The sequence below is a fragment of the Tinamus guttatus genome, unplaced genomic scaffold, assembly GCF_059628265.1.
Source record: "Tinamus guttatus ecotype Peru unplaced genomic scaffold, ASM5962826v1 Tinamus_guttatus_pri_ptg000094l, whole genome shotgun sequence".
Classification (NCBI taxonomy): domain Eukaryota; kingdom Metazoa; phylum Chordata; class Aves; order Tinamiformes; family Tinamidae; genus Tinamus; species Tinamus guttatus.
Genome location: NW_028288628.1, coordinates 231,944 through 246,148, shown reverse-complemented (window position 1 = coordinate 246,148; position 14,205 = coordinate 231,944).

Genomic DNA, 14,205 nt, shown 5'->3' with positions numbered 1-14,205 from the left:
TCCTACCAGTATTTTCAGGTAACATGTAAGCTTTATCAACATCTTTATCAAAGCTGCTGACTGGAATATGGAATGGTAGTATGAAACCCCTTTGCATAGGGCTGATTAAAACAATTACATCTTTGGATGTGCCAAGGTATTTTCCAATTGAAAAAGTTCCCTAGATGCTTCCAACTTAGCAAATATTTTTCTCTAATGGATCACCATAATTATTCTACTGAAATTGAGATTTATCGTTTTCAGTATAGCTATCTTTACAATGCAAAAACGCTTTTTTCCCCCCTTCACTTTTGAAACCGTCCTTGTTGACAGGTTAGTCGCTGCTTTATAACAAAAACCAAAACTACTCTTCCATTCTGTTCTCCAACACATTAAGCTTTTTTTCCAATTCGATCAAGATATCTCTTTTCCAGCATGTTAATTCAGGGACCACAAGTTAGGCTTCAAATACTTTAGCAACCCTCTCTGAAGCACAACACTCATGCATGCCCTTAAAAAAATTAGTTCAATGTGATTTCTCCAACATAAGCGTCCATTTACGTGGGTAATGCTGATTGCAGTCAGATGAAATGCAGATATGCCTCTGAGAAAACTTGAGCGAATCTAACTTAAGCAGTCAACATCTGGCAAAAAGCCTATTCTGCCTCCAGCAACGGCATATAGCACAAACATTTTGAAAACCCATGATATTGCATACACAAGCAAGGAGACACATCACAGCAGAATTATTTTTGTAAAGAGAAAGACAATTAGCTAAGTAGGAAATGTAAGTGAAAGGATTAAGTGAAATTTAATTTAAATTTAATTGAAAAATTAACTAAAATTTAAGTGAAAAGAATCCTGAAAGGATTTGCCTGGCCTCGAGTTCTTCATGCCAGACAGGATACTACAGAGAAGCATGATCCCAAACTTCACCAGGGGGTGTTTTAAATGCATGCACACAGCATCACCAGTAAAGATGATACCCGAGGGAAGAAGCTCATATTTTCCCATATACAGCACCAACAAATCTTCAGCAAAGGACCCCTGTTAGAAAAGACGAGGCTTTAACTTACCGCAGCAGCTGAGTTTTTTCTTATGGTGGAATTGCAACCTCTGCCCCTCCAGGACTAAAAAGGGATGGAATAACATAGGAAGTTTCCAGGCATAGCCCAGCTAACACTTCTTCCTGTAAATGAGAAAAAACATTTCTAGTGCAAGCAGGGGGACTCACAGGAAGCGTCTGCAGAACTTTCTCCGAGGTCAAGAACCGGTATTGTGCAAACACACAAGGAGTTACGTTTCCCGTCACTGCTGCGCGGTGCGCGGGAAGTCACCAGCCCCGCATCAGGCCCTGCTGCTCTCCGGGCAGACGGACCCGCAGCCCCGGGACGGGCAGCAGCAAGGCCAGGAGCAGGGGCAGCGCCGGGCCGAGCCCACGCGGGCAGCCCAGGAGAGGAGAGCCCTGCTGCGGCCGCGCGGCTGCCGCCTCCCCTCATGGCCCCGCCTGGCCGGCGCCCGCTCTGAGGCGGCTTCGAGAAACCTCCTCCGCGTCCCGGGGGACCGTGCGGCACCGCGGCTGCCCACAGAAGCGCTGCCACCGCCAACACGCGTGGACACGGCGGCCGCCGATGCCCAGGGCTCTGCGGGGCAGGCCGGCACCGCAGAGCTCCCTCCCGAGGCGGGACTGTCCAGCCGCGCTGATCCGGCTCCGTGGGCAGCCCCCTGCTCAATGCCGAACAAGCACGAGCTGCCTTCCCCACAAGGAGGGCTGCTCTGGGGTAAGATAGCTCAGGCAGAGATCAGAGAAATCTTAGCACACACATTAACCTCATCTTTTCCTAACAGTAAACAGCCAATCTGCCGTTTTCCCTAGTATAGATTTCAGGATGTTTTCTCACAGACATACCAATGTATTTAAGGCTGTTTGAAAGTGTGGTCTGCATAACAATATATCAAACATCCTGACGTAGATGCATCAATTCCAGAACACAACTGTAAATTGCATAAATATTTTAAAAAGGAAGCAACATGGTCATTAGGTAACAACCATTACTGACCTGCGCTGACCGAGATGTACCCAATTCATTACTGAGGTAATCAGCATTTACAGAACAAAAATTACAATCCCTTCCAAAGCAAGCAAATGTACTTCAATTAGTGACTTAAGAGCAAAATAATCCAGCCATCAGTAGAAAGGAAGAAACATAATCAAAATTAGAAATAATACTGCAATTAAAAGGGATATTATATAATGGGAAATCTACATGCCCAGTATGCATCTTAAGCACCAGCAGTCTTTTCCAAGCAGACAATTAAATCTCTAAGGATAGATACCCGTTCAAAACCTTCGGCAATGCAGATGTCATCCAAAAGTCTTGTCCTCAATCCAAGAAGATATCCATAATGGAATTCACTTGTGCATTTTCCCTACATTATTGTCACAGGCAAGATGGGATAGGCAAAAAGCCACAGTAGATCCAGACACAGCATTTTAAATAAAACACACACACACACCACACAACAGATCAGTCATGCAGTCACATCTGTCAGACTTGCACCATTCCCCCTGGCCAGTGCATTGCTTTCTAGATGTCAGCTTCCCCTCTCTACTGGCCCAGAACAGCTTGCCAGTTCCCTGTATTAGTAGCCAAGGCCTCACAGCATTCAGATCCATGTTTTTCCCATCTTCAGGATCCCTCCTCACTTCAAGGATCTTTCATCTAGCCATGATATTCACCACCTCTACCTTTCTGGACTGCCAGCTCCAATTTTCTCCAGTCTGACAGTGCAAAAGCACAAGTGTAACCAGACTACTAGTAGGTGGCTCTTCTTATGCCTCCAAAAGACATAGAATCATAGAATCATAGAATGCTTAGGGTTGGAAGGGACCTCTAGAGGTCATCTAGTCCAACCCCCCTGCACACGCAGGGTCACCTAGAGCACGTGGCACAGGACTGCGTCCAAGTGGATTTTGAAGATCTCCAGAGAAGGAGACTCCACAACCTCTCTGGGCAGCCTGTTCCAGTGCTCTGTCACCCTCACTGTTAAGAAATTTTTCCTTAAGTTCCTATGGAATTTTTGGTGTTTCAGTTTCCGGCCATTTCCTCTAGTCCTATCAGTGGCCACCACTGAAGAGAGACCATCACCATCCTCTGCACTCCCTCCCTTGAGGTACTTATAGACACTGACTAGATCCCCTCTCAGCCTTCTCTTCTCCAGGCTGAACAGGCCCAGCTCCCTCAGCCTCTCCTCATAGGGCAGATGTTCCAGGCCCCTGATCATCCTTGTAGCCCTGCGCTGGACTCTCTCCAGCAGCTCCACATCCCTCTTGTACTGTGGAGCCCAGAACTGGACACAATACTCCAGATGTGGCCTCACCAGGGCTGAGTAGAGGGGCAGGATCACCTCCCTCGACCTGCTGGAGACGCTCTTCTTAATGCAGCCCAGGATCCCATTGGCCTTCTTGGCCACGAGGGCACACTGCTGCCTCAGGGTCAACTTGTCGTCCACCATGACACCCAGGTCCCTCTCTGCAGAGCTGCTCTCCAGAAGGTCGGTCCCCAGCCTGTACTGGTGTCTGGGGTTATTCCTCCCCAGGTGCAGGACCTTGCACTTGGCCTTGTTGAATTTCATGAGGTTTTTCACCGCCCCGTTGTCCAGTCTGTCCAGGTCCCTCTGGATGGCAGCGCAGCCCTCTGGGGTATCGGCTACTCCTCCCAGTTTGGTATCATCAGCAAACTTGCTGAGGGAGCACTCTGTGCCTTCATCCAGGTCATTGATGAATAAATTGAACAGGACTGGACCAAGGACTGATCCCTGGGGGACCCCGCTAGCTACAGGCCTCCAACTAGACTCTGCACCGCTGATCACCACTCTCTGGGCCCTGCCATCCAGCCAGTTCCTAATCCACCTCACTGTGCACTCATCTATCCCACACTTCCGGAGCTTGCCCAGGAGGATGTTGTGAGGGACGGTGTCAAAAGCCTTGGTGAAGTCGAGATAGACGACATCCACCGCTGTCCCCTCATCTATCCAGCCGGTCATTTCATCATAGAAGGCTATCAGGTTAGTCAGGCAAGATTTCCCCTTGGTGAATCCATGCTGACTACTCTTGAGCACCTTCTTGTCCTCCATGTGCTTGGAGACAACAGCCAGTATGAGCTGTTTTCCAGGGAAAATCACATACACAACTACTGCTACCTGTTACCACTCACAAGCTTTTTTTTTTTTTTTGTGATAACTACAACTATCTACAGCCTTTCACTCTGCTGATCCACCTGTAAATAAAACCATGTGATAAAGCAAAATCCCCAAGCCAAATTGTTTATCTCAGGCCATGCTGCAGATATGCTTGAACACACTGGATTCACAGTCATTAATCAGTCCTGATATCTGTTTTGTTGCCTCTTTCTCCCATTTGCTTGGCGTTTCTCTCGCAGCAGCTCTTTCAGCCCCCAACTTCAGCATCCACCCCAAACTCCAGGGCATTCATGGAGCCTCCAGCTTTTCAGCTCATCAGCCATATTCATGCAAGTAACTTGACAGTTTTATTTTCATTTTTGGATGGATCGACATTTCTCTCCCCATCTTCCATGACCTGAATGCAAGACTGTAAAATGAACTGTACTTTAGTCTCTAAATTTCCTCTACTACTTTTTTTTAAATGTTAGGTTATTTTAATGTTGGTATATATGTAAATGTTTGAAAAGTTAGTATATATGTCAATTTTACTATTAGTTTATAAAACAAGTGTGAAGCAAACAAGCAAACTGATACTTACATTCTCCTCAACAAAGCAGAGATTTTCCTTCAGTGAACATAATAATTCAGAGTCTAGTATCAATCACTTACGTGCACTTGCATCCCTGACATACTCCAGTAGCTGCCTGTTCCAACAGATTAATACAGTACATTGAAAGACAGGGCCATCTTGCAAGTCAATAAAAACAGTGAAGAAAACTTGCATCAGATCTAACAGAGCAGTTAAGGAAGTGCTTTAAAAAATAAATTTGAGTCATCCATGGGATTGCTTAGGACTTCTCAAAAGCTTAAAGCTCCCAGTTAAGTGTTCCAGTGGACTCTGTGGCTTTGGACTTTCAGGATGCAGAGGGCACTTGATGACAACAAGAGTAAACATTCTAGTCGTCATGATCTATAATGACTTAATTGTAAAGAAAAAAAAAAACACCCTGGCCTCATCCTCCCTACATTCACCCCTAAGCTACTTGTATGTGTTGATCAGATCTCCTCTCAATCTTCTCTTCTCTATGCTAAACAGGCCCAGCTCACTTAGTCTTTCCTCATTCTTTCATTGATTTATCCAAATTCTAATAAAAAACTTAGTTTTCTATCCTTGACCAAGCTCTACAATCTCTCTTTTTTTTTTTCCTTGTAACCTTCACTTTTCCCAAAACTCATAGGCTACAAACGACTTAAGTTTCCTGTCAAGTGATCATGTACATCACAAGCACATACACAAAAGGGATGTATTAAAGAAAGGATTAAAAATACACGTGTCAGGCTTAGGCCTCCAAACTTGGGCCATACACCTAGAATGATGGCCAGAAGGGGTAAGCCCCCTCCTCCCACCCCAAGCTACATTGTCCTACACCAACAAGGCTGCCCTGAGCTTACTTAATGGAGGGAATACATCTACAGAAGTGTTGCTCTTGTATATAAGCTTAAAAGCTAAATTTTATAATATAGTCAGTTCCCTCTCTCACTTATCTCTTCCTGGGTAAGCACTCTAGCCTGCTTTCACCTGGCATACACTGGTTCTGTCAGGTGTTCTCACACACCTGTAATCCTCATACCCATGCTAGATAGCAATAAGCTTAGGTCTCACCTCAGGAGTCCTGTCCTTCAGTTCCTGAAGTGCTAAAGGGTACAATTTAACCAAAATAACAGATATATGCAATATTTGGTTTCCTTTACAATCTATCTAGAAGGCCTATGCAATGTATGGGGTCAGAAATGACTTAAGGAAATGCTTAGCTTTTCTCAGTGTCTTGAAATAAACAGCTACCTGTCACACAGCCATTTGATGAAGAATTAGTAAATACCCAAATCATAGAGTAAGTCAGATTATTTCCAGTAAACATGAAGGGAATTTTTACTCTAACTAGGCAGACAAACATCCACATCACCTATTTCACATGGAAGCGACTGGTGTTGAGAAAGCACCATCTTCTAAGCACATCTGTTGTTCACCTTGTTTCATTTTAGCCAAAGCAAAAGCAAGCCATCTCTCCTCTTCACGCGGGTCTTTCCATCTATCCCTTCTCTTTATATGGCTCTCCAGGCTTCAAGTTTTTCCTCTCCCTATGCTGAAGCAAAGCCTTCACCAGACCTTAGTGAGCCATCCATCCTCCTGAAAACACAGGTATTTTTTCCCACATTGGGAACAGTGTTGGCTAATCAAATACCAAAACCGTAACTTCTCTCTTCCTATGAACATATGTCATAATTTAATTGCAAAGGGAAACAAACAAACAAAAAAGTATGTTTGGTTTCTAGACATTTTTGCATTTCTCTTTTCACTGTTAACTTAATTAGAACATGCTAGTATAGTCTGTAAAAGCACTTGATTCAATGATTTACTGTATTCTTCTAAAAAGTTCAGAGGGGCCCCATCACATTCTTTCTTGGTAGATTTTGTAGCTAAAGGCTACCATTAAAACAAAATATTTATGCAAAATGTAACTTTTTAATGAAATAACTCTCTCAATTTTTGTCTATCTTGTATTTCTAAAGACTGAAAGGACAGCAGATATCTTTGAGAAAGGTCTTAACTGTCTGCAAGAGGAAAAAACAAGCAAACAACAACAACACACAGTTGTAATTTATGTTTGGAAACTCTAACTGCTTCAGAAGCCTGCAGCTTCATTGCACAGTAGTATGCATGCTACCTAACTCAATACAATTCCAGATCTGCATACATGCAGATTTTTACCATGGAGCAGTTACAGTGAAAATCAGGCTGCATTTCAACCATTTCACAATGAAATCAAATACACAGTTGCACAGCTATGCCACATGAAAGAAGATTATATTAATATTTTGTCCCTGTCACTAGTATGATGAAGCTGTACATCAAGAAGCATTATTATCAGTTTATACAAGGCACATTTCTTCAACAGTACAAGATGATATCAAGATGATAGAGCCCCAACCCCTCCTTTACCTCTCAACATTCCTAATTTCTCCTACACCACCAGTACCGGTAACTCAGTCCCTTTAATAATCTAAGCATTACACGAACAGAAAACCGTTCAATTGATTTTCTTTTCTCTTTTTTCAATTTTATGGTTTGATGATCTGAACTCATCCTCTTAAGTGTAATGGGGAGAGACTGACCAATGACAGCACTGACTTTCACTGGCTTAAGTCACTGCAGAATCCATAAAACTAACACTAGTGGCATTCCAGGTCTTGCTCATCTAGCTCATGTGGGGGAAAATCCAGTTGAAAGTAGTCCAAATAAAATCAGTTTCTGAGTACTTCTGCTTCTCATTAAGTTAGTTGTTGTCAAAAATGCACTGGCAGTAGGAACAAGGGGGAAAAAAGACCCTACTTGTCCTTTTGCTTTCCTTTCCTTTTTTTTTTTTTTTTAAATAACATGAACTTCTGAAATAGGAGGACCAAATTCTAGTACCCTAAACTATAGCAACAACTACATTTGTAATTCCGTTTCAGTAGCAGGCATATGCAAGTTATCCCAAATAAAATTAAGCCTAATAAAAAGGATAGGAATGGTTATAACTTAGGATACACAGTGAAGAACTAATCAAGCTTAACAAGCATAAAAAGTTTTACAAGGTATCTGAATACATGATTTCATGCAAGCATTCTTAATCTCTTCTAGAGAGGATTTATCCCTCAAGAAAAAGAATCAGGGGCTTTCCAAAGAAGGCCACAAAACCGTTATCCATTTCAGAATAAAGAAGTATGCAAGACTTCCTGTGGCATCTTCCTTTACAGTATTTCAACACCAGAACAAATTACAATTACAGCTCATGTTAAAATGCTGGCAAAGAACAGACATTACCCCGGAGTCTTGCTTCTGGAGGTTTACTACAGAATTTTTAAAAATGGTTTCCATCCTATGATAATTCAACTGCCCCAAACCTTTTACAACTATTACCTGATACAATAAAACCTCTTACAATTGTACCTCTTACAACTGTTAGGGAAAACATAATCTGTTTGTACAACTGGGTAAGTGAATTAATCTGATTCATCTGTTTATTTGAGAAACCTGTACAATTTTGGTAACAGAACAAAAAGACAACAAGAGTCACATTTTATAGTATTTGTCTCAATTAACAACAAGTTTCTCAAATTAGACCAAAAAAGAATAAAGATTCCTTATCTGAGCATTGCTTACCATATGGTCCTTCATTTGGCTTTAAGAAGATTTCTGCAGGTGTCACCTTTCAAAAGTGGTATGTCCTCAGGCACTTAACTTCCTCAAATCAGAGGGCAAAAAGGACAGACACATGCTCCCAAACACCAAAATGATCCGCAAGACCAATTCTGTTAACTGTCAGATTTGCAGCATCTTGGATATCTAATCAAGGCTCCTTGCATTCAGAAGATCCTTGGGACCACTGCTTCTCAGTCCTTTCATCTTAAAATGCAGCCCCTTGCCCCAGGACATGCCAAGGCTGCTACATATTCTGCAACACATTCTGCAATGTTCCATTTTCTGGAGTGGATGAGAAAATCTGGCGAACTAGTGAGCAACTCAGACACACAGCTTGGCTGCCAGTCCTGGAACCACCTGAAACAAGAACTGCTTCCCCAACACACGCCTAGGCCTTATGGGAACACAAGTTTTGTTAGTTAAGTACTTCAGATAAAGCCATGCAAGATAAGACAAGCCAGAGCAAATGAAAGTGCCGTTGCTGAGGCTGCAGCAAGGAGAAACTCAGACTACTGACAAAATATACCGACAGAAAAAAGTATGAAAATATGAGAAGCAGAAAATAAACACTAAGTTGTGTGCTTTCTTTGATGCAATTCATTATATGTTATGGATTTCACATCTGCCATACAGAGCTGCCCACTGAATAGAGGGTAGTATTTGATTCTCATTTATACAGTTTCAACTGCTATACGTCAACTAACAAAAAACACTGATTTTTGTCAACATGACTAGTCCTTATCTTAAGGACTAGTGGCAAGTCATCTCCTAGCTTTTACCTCCTTGCTACTTAAAAAGGGTGAACAAGAATTGGTTCATACTCACTCTTTCGTTTTTAACCATCTGTAGGGAAAAAGGACTGGGTCTAGCTGGTGGTTGCTATCCAAGGCATTAACCTTACATTCTCAACACACGTGTCCAGAGATCACCAACACTGACACTTTCCCCTACCCACCAAGAACTCTGCTTAAATACTTTCATTCTTACAGGAGCGGTGAAGCACTGGGTGGAACAGGCTGCCCAGGGACATGGTGGAGTTGCCATCCCTGGCAATGTTAAAGAAATGTGCAGATGAGGCACCTGGGGACATGGTTTAGCAGGCATGCAGGCAACGGGTTTACGGTTGGACTTGATCTTGAAAGTCTTTTCCAGCCATGATGGTGCTATGACTCTATGATTCAAATAAGCATTTGAAATTAAACAGAAAAGAGATCTAACCTGCTTAAAATAAACCACCTCTCATCCGATAAGCATAACAGTAGCCCTGCCATTTCCAAAGCAAGTTAAATGAATCAGAAATTTCACACACGCATATCTGAACACATGCAATATACAGCACTACACTTACTTGAGCAAACGCCAAAGTCAGGTCGATTCTCAACTCTGAACTTAATTCATCGTTCCAGAAAAACAGCTTTATAAAAAGCCACTTCATCACTTATCTCTTACAGCAGTTTGGATATACTGAAATCCATTTTTAGTTAAAAGGGGATGGAAAAAGAGCACAAGGGCTTTCTATTAAGAGAACGACATTGCATTTAATCACACCGCAACAGTGTGAATCACTATTCATACTTTTCTTGGATGACATTGCGAGGCAACAGGCACATTTCAAATTGAATTTCAAAGAAAATATTATTTGTTTTACATTGGAAAAAAATCAGGCTCTGACAGACAAAAGATAAAGGCAGCAAATCCTTTTACTCTGGCTCCCAAATGATTTGCCTACTGGAACAGCAAACCGAAGTCCAGCTTCCCACAACACGAAGGACTATTTTTCCTTCCTCACTGTAGTATTTTCACTTCTGCTTAATAAAAGAGAAATAAAAATCAAACTGCCTGCTTTGAGGAGTCCCAAAGACTTTGGACAAAACAGTATCAAAAGCACTTAAATTCATCAAGTATTTCAAGATCTAGGCTACCTATAGCCTAGATTTAGTGTTCCATTTGGTTTCAATTGTTTTCTTAAAATCTATGAGGTGGCAAGAAAAAACAAATACATTTGAAGAGGACACCTTAAATGCAAGACTTGATATCATCAGTACACTTTCCATAAGCCTATAATTTCTTTTAATGTTGCTTACTGGCTACTACAGCCAAAAAGAGAAGGAAGCAACTCATACCATGAATACACTCAAAATAGCAGTAAGTTTGTAAAGAATATTATTGCAGAAGAGTGAAATTAAACATACACCACATACCTCATTATTTTCTGGGAGTAACAGAAGCAACAACAGGATGGCATAACTCCATACCCATCTTCAACAATTCCTAAGGACCACTGCAGCCTAATCTGAGCTAAAATTCATACATGCAGCATTGTCAAATACAGTGTTTCGACACGTCCCTCATGTCACCAGGGAATTCTCCAAAACTGCCCAAGAGGCAGCTTGTTTGAGCACACCATCACCTCAAAGCAGCAGGCATTACAGCCTAGCACTGAGGTTTCAGTCTGCCTTCAACCCAAGATGGATGCGCAGCCGCTGGCAAGGTTCCTGGCTACCTCCTGCCCCAAGGGCTACAAACACAGGGCCACCTTTTTTTTTTTTTTTTTTTTTAAAAAAAAAAAAACTGATTTGCAGGAGTGGGAAAACTATTAAAAAGGCACTTCGAAAACAATATTCATAGTCATTAATGTGTGCGTAGCAATAGGGGATTTGAAGCAATCTGAGACATAATGCAGCTCTCAGAACAGACACCTTTTATTGCTCTGCAACTTTACTTTGCTCAACACAGCAGTTTTCAGTCCTTAATTCCTATGCCCTCAATTTTCTTAATTCCTATGCCTTCGATTTTTCAAAGGCAGTACAGCAAGACACAGAGCCTCAGAATAGAAAATTTCACAAGGTTCATGTCCCAGAAAACAGTATGCAGTATACGAAAAGTATAATAATAACTAGTAAACAGTATTAAAAAAATGTTAAAGTGTTTTAAACTTATTAAGCATTTATTTCTCTAAAAGGGAAGTTAAACGCATGTGTTTGCAAACAGTGCCATTAGATGTTCTGTGCGAGCTGGCAGAGGTCATAGCTAAGCCGCTCTCCATCATCTTTGAAAGATCCTGGAGAACGGGGGAGGTGCCGGAAGACTGGAAGAAGGCCAATGTCACGCCAGTCTTCAAAAAAGGCTGGAAGGAGGACCCAGGCAACTACAGGCCAGTCAGCCTCACATCCGTCCCCAGAGAAGTGATGGAACGGCTCATACTGGCCGTTGTCTCCAAGCACATGGAGGACAAGAAGGTGCTCAAGAGTAGTCAGCATGGATTCACCAAGGGGAAATCTTGCCTGACTAACCTGATAGCCTTCTGTGATGGAATGACCAGCTGGATAAATGAGGGGAGAGCGGTGGATGTCGTCTATCTCGACTTCACCAAGGCTTTTGACACCGTCCCTCACAACATCCTCCTGGGCAAGCTCCAGAAGTGTGGGATAGATGAGGGCACAGTGAGGTGGATTAGAAACTGGCTGGATGGCAGAGCTCAGAGGGTGGTGATCAGCGGTGCAGAGTCTAGTTGGAGGCCTGTAGCTAGCGGGGTCCCCCAGGGGTCAGTCCTTGGTCCAGTCCTGTTCAATTTATTCATCAATGACCTGGATGAAGGCACAGAGTGCTCCCTCAGCAAGTTTGCTGATGATACCAAACTGGGAGGAGTAGCTGATACCCCAGAGGGCTGCGCTGCCATCCAGAGGGACCTGGACAGATTGGACAACTGGGCGGTGAAAAAACCTCATGCAATTCAACAAGGCCAAGTGCAAGGTCCTGCACCTGGGGAGGAATAACCCGAGACACCAGTACAGGCTGGGGACGGACCTTCTGGAGAGCAGCTCTGCAGAGAGGGACCTGGGTGTCATGGTGGACGACAAGTTGACCATGAGGCAGCAGTGTGCCCTCGTGGCCAAGAAGGCCAATGGGATCCTGGGGTGCATTAAGAACAGCGTCTTCAGCAGGTCAAGGGAGGTGATCCTGCCCCTCTACTCAGCCCTGGTGAGGCTACATCTGGAGTATTGTGTCCAGTTCTGGGCTCCACAGTACAAGAGGGATGTGGAGGTGCTGGAGAGTCCAGCGCAGGGCTACGAGGATGATCAGGGGCCTGGAACATCTGCCCTGTGAGGAGAGACTGAGGGAGCTGGGCCTGTTCAGCCTGCAGAAGGCTGAGGGGGAATCTCATCAGTGCCTCAAGGCAGCAAGTGAGGAGGATGGTGCTGGCCCCTTTTCACTGGTGGCCACTGACAGAACTAGAGGTAATGGCCACAAACTGAAGCACCAAAAGTTCCACAGGAACTTAAGGAAAAATTTCTTGACAGGAAGGGTGACAGAGAGGTTGTGGAGTTCCCTTCTGTGGAGATCTTCCAAACCCGCTTGGACGCAGTCCTGTGCCACGTGCTCTAGGTGTCCCTGCGTGTGCAGGGGGGTTGGACTAGATGACCTCTAGAGGTCGCTTCCAACCTTAAGCATTCTAGGTTCTTTGCCACATTATTTAGTGAACAATTACATTTTTGAAGTCATCTAGCTATTGCCTTTTTATCTTAGAAAAGCTACTCCAAATTCTGATAAACTAGATACTAAGAAATATTCATGTTTACCTCAAGCAGAAGAGGAAAATACAGTTTCCAGTGCATAACATCACTTAAAGAGGTACAGTATTTTAGGACAACTATAGCCAAATTTAACTGAAAGTTCTGTACATGTTTTTATCTGGAAACACAAAAAATAAGTATAAAAAGCCCATGCATGGGTAGACAACATGCAAAAGTACTCCAAGAACAGAACTGAAACAGTAAATCTAATCAAACACATACCTACCTTGCAAAGATACCGTGCACACATACATACACCCACATTCTCTTCAGTTTCACTTTTCACCACCTCCTTCTCCACACATTCCAGATATCACAGGAAGGACTGGTCTTCTCCAGAAAATTTTAAGGAACTTTGAGTTCTAATATGCTCTCTGCAGAGAAGCTCTTAAAACTGGTAGCAGTTATTTGAGACTATTTAATAATGTATAGTAAATATTCAAGTTATCTTCAAGTTATTCAAGTGTGACAGTTTCAGCAACTTAAGTTTCCACTCATCACTTGCACTAAAAGCTAAATAAGAATAGGCCTAGGCAGTAAGGGGACTTTCCTGAACCCAAAAAGGCACAGGCTGAGGCAAACAGACATGCTCACAGTGATTATAACAAGGCCATAAATCAAGTTCCCTTTGAAAGTTCCTTTTGGGATACCAGTAGCCCAAGACTGTGGTTACTTTGCTGTCTTCTCACTGAAATGAAGGACTTCCAGCTGTATACCTTCCTCCAGAAAAAGTGCACTTCAGTCACATTTACTGCAGCACCAACCAAAAGCACCCTGAATTAAATTCAAAATGGATATGTCCTCAAAATATGTGTCAGGAGAAAAAGTCACAGTGCCCAAGATGCTGTACTGTACAGATTTCACACTTAACATACATTTTCTGCCTATGAACTGCACTAAGTACACCTTCACTTCCATTACACAACTATTCGACTGCAACATCTTGTGCAGAAAAAGCCAATGCAATATTTTATTTTTGTATACAGCAAGCAGGTATTTTAAGTATTTCTTCAGAATAAAAAACACTTTTCTGCAGTGAGCGAGTCCCTAGTACTGCTTAACCCAGTTCCAATTTTCACAAACTTTTGAGATCAGACTATCAGCCTTATAAGCAGCATTATTCTCCTGTGCTAAATGGAGAGGCTGAGCAAGAAAGTGTTGAGCACTCTGGGTGCTGATGTTTCCACTTCAGAGTACAGTGGTATGCACCTTCACAGGCTATTG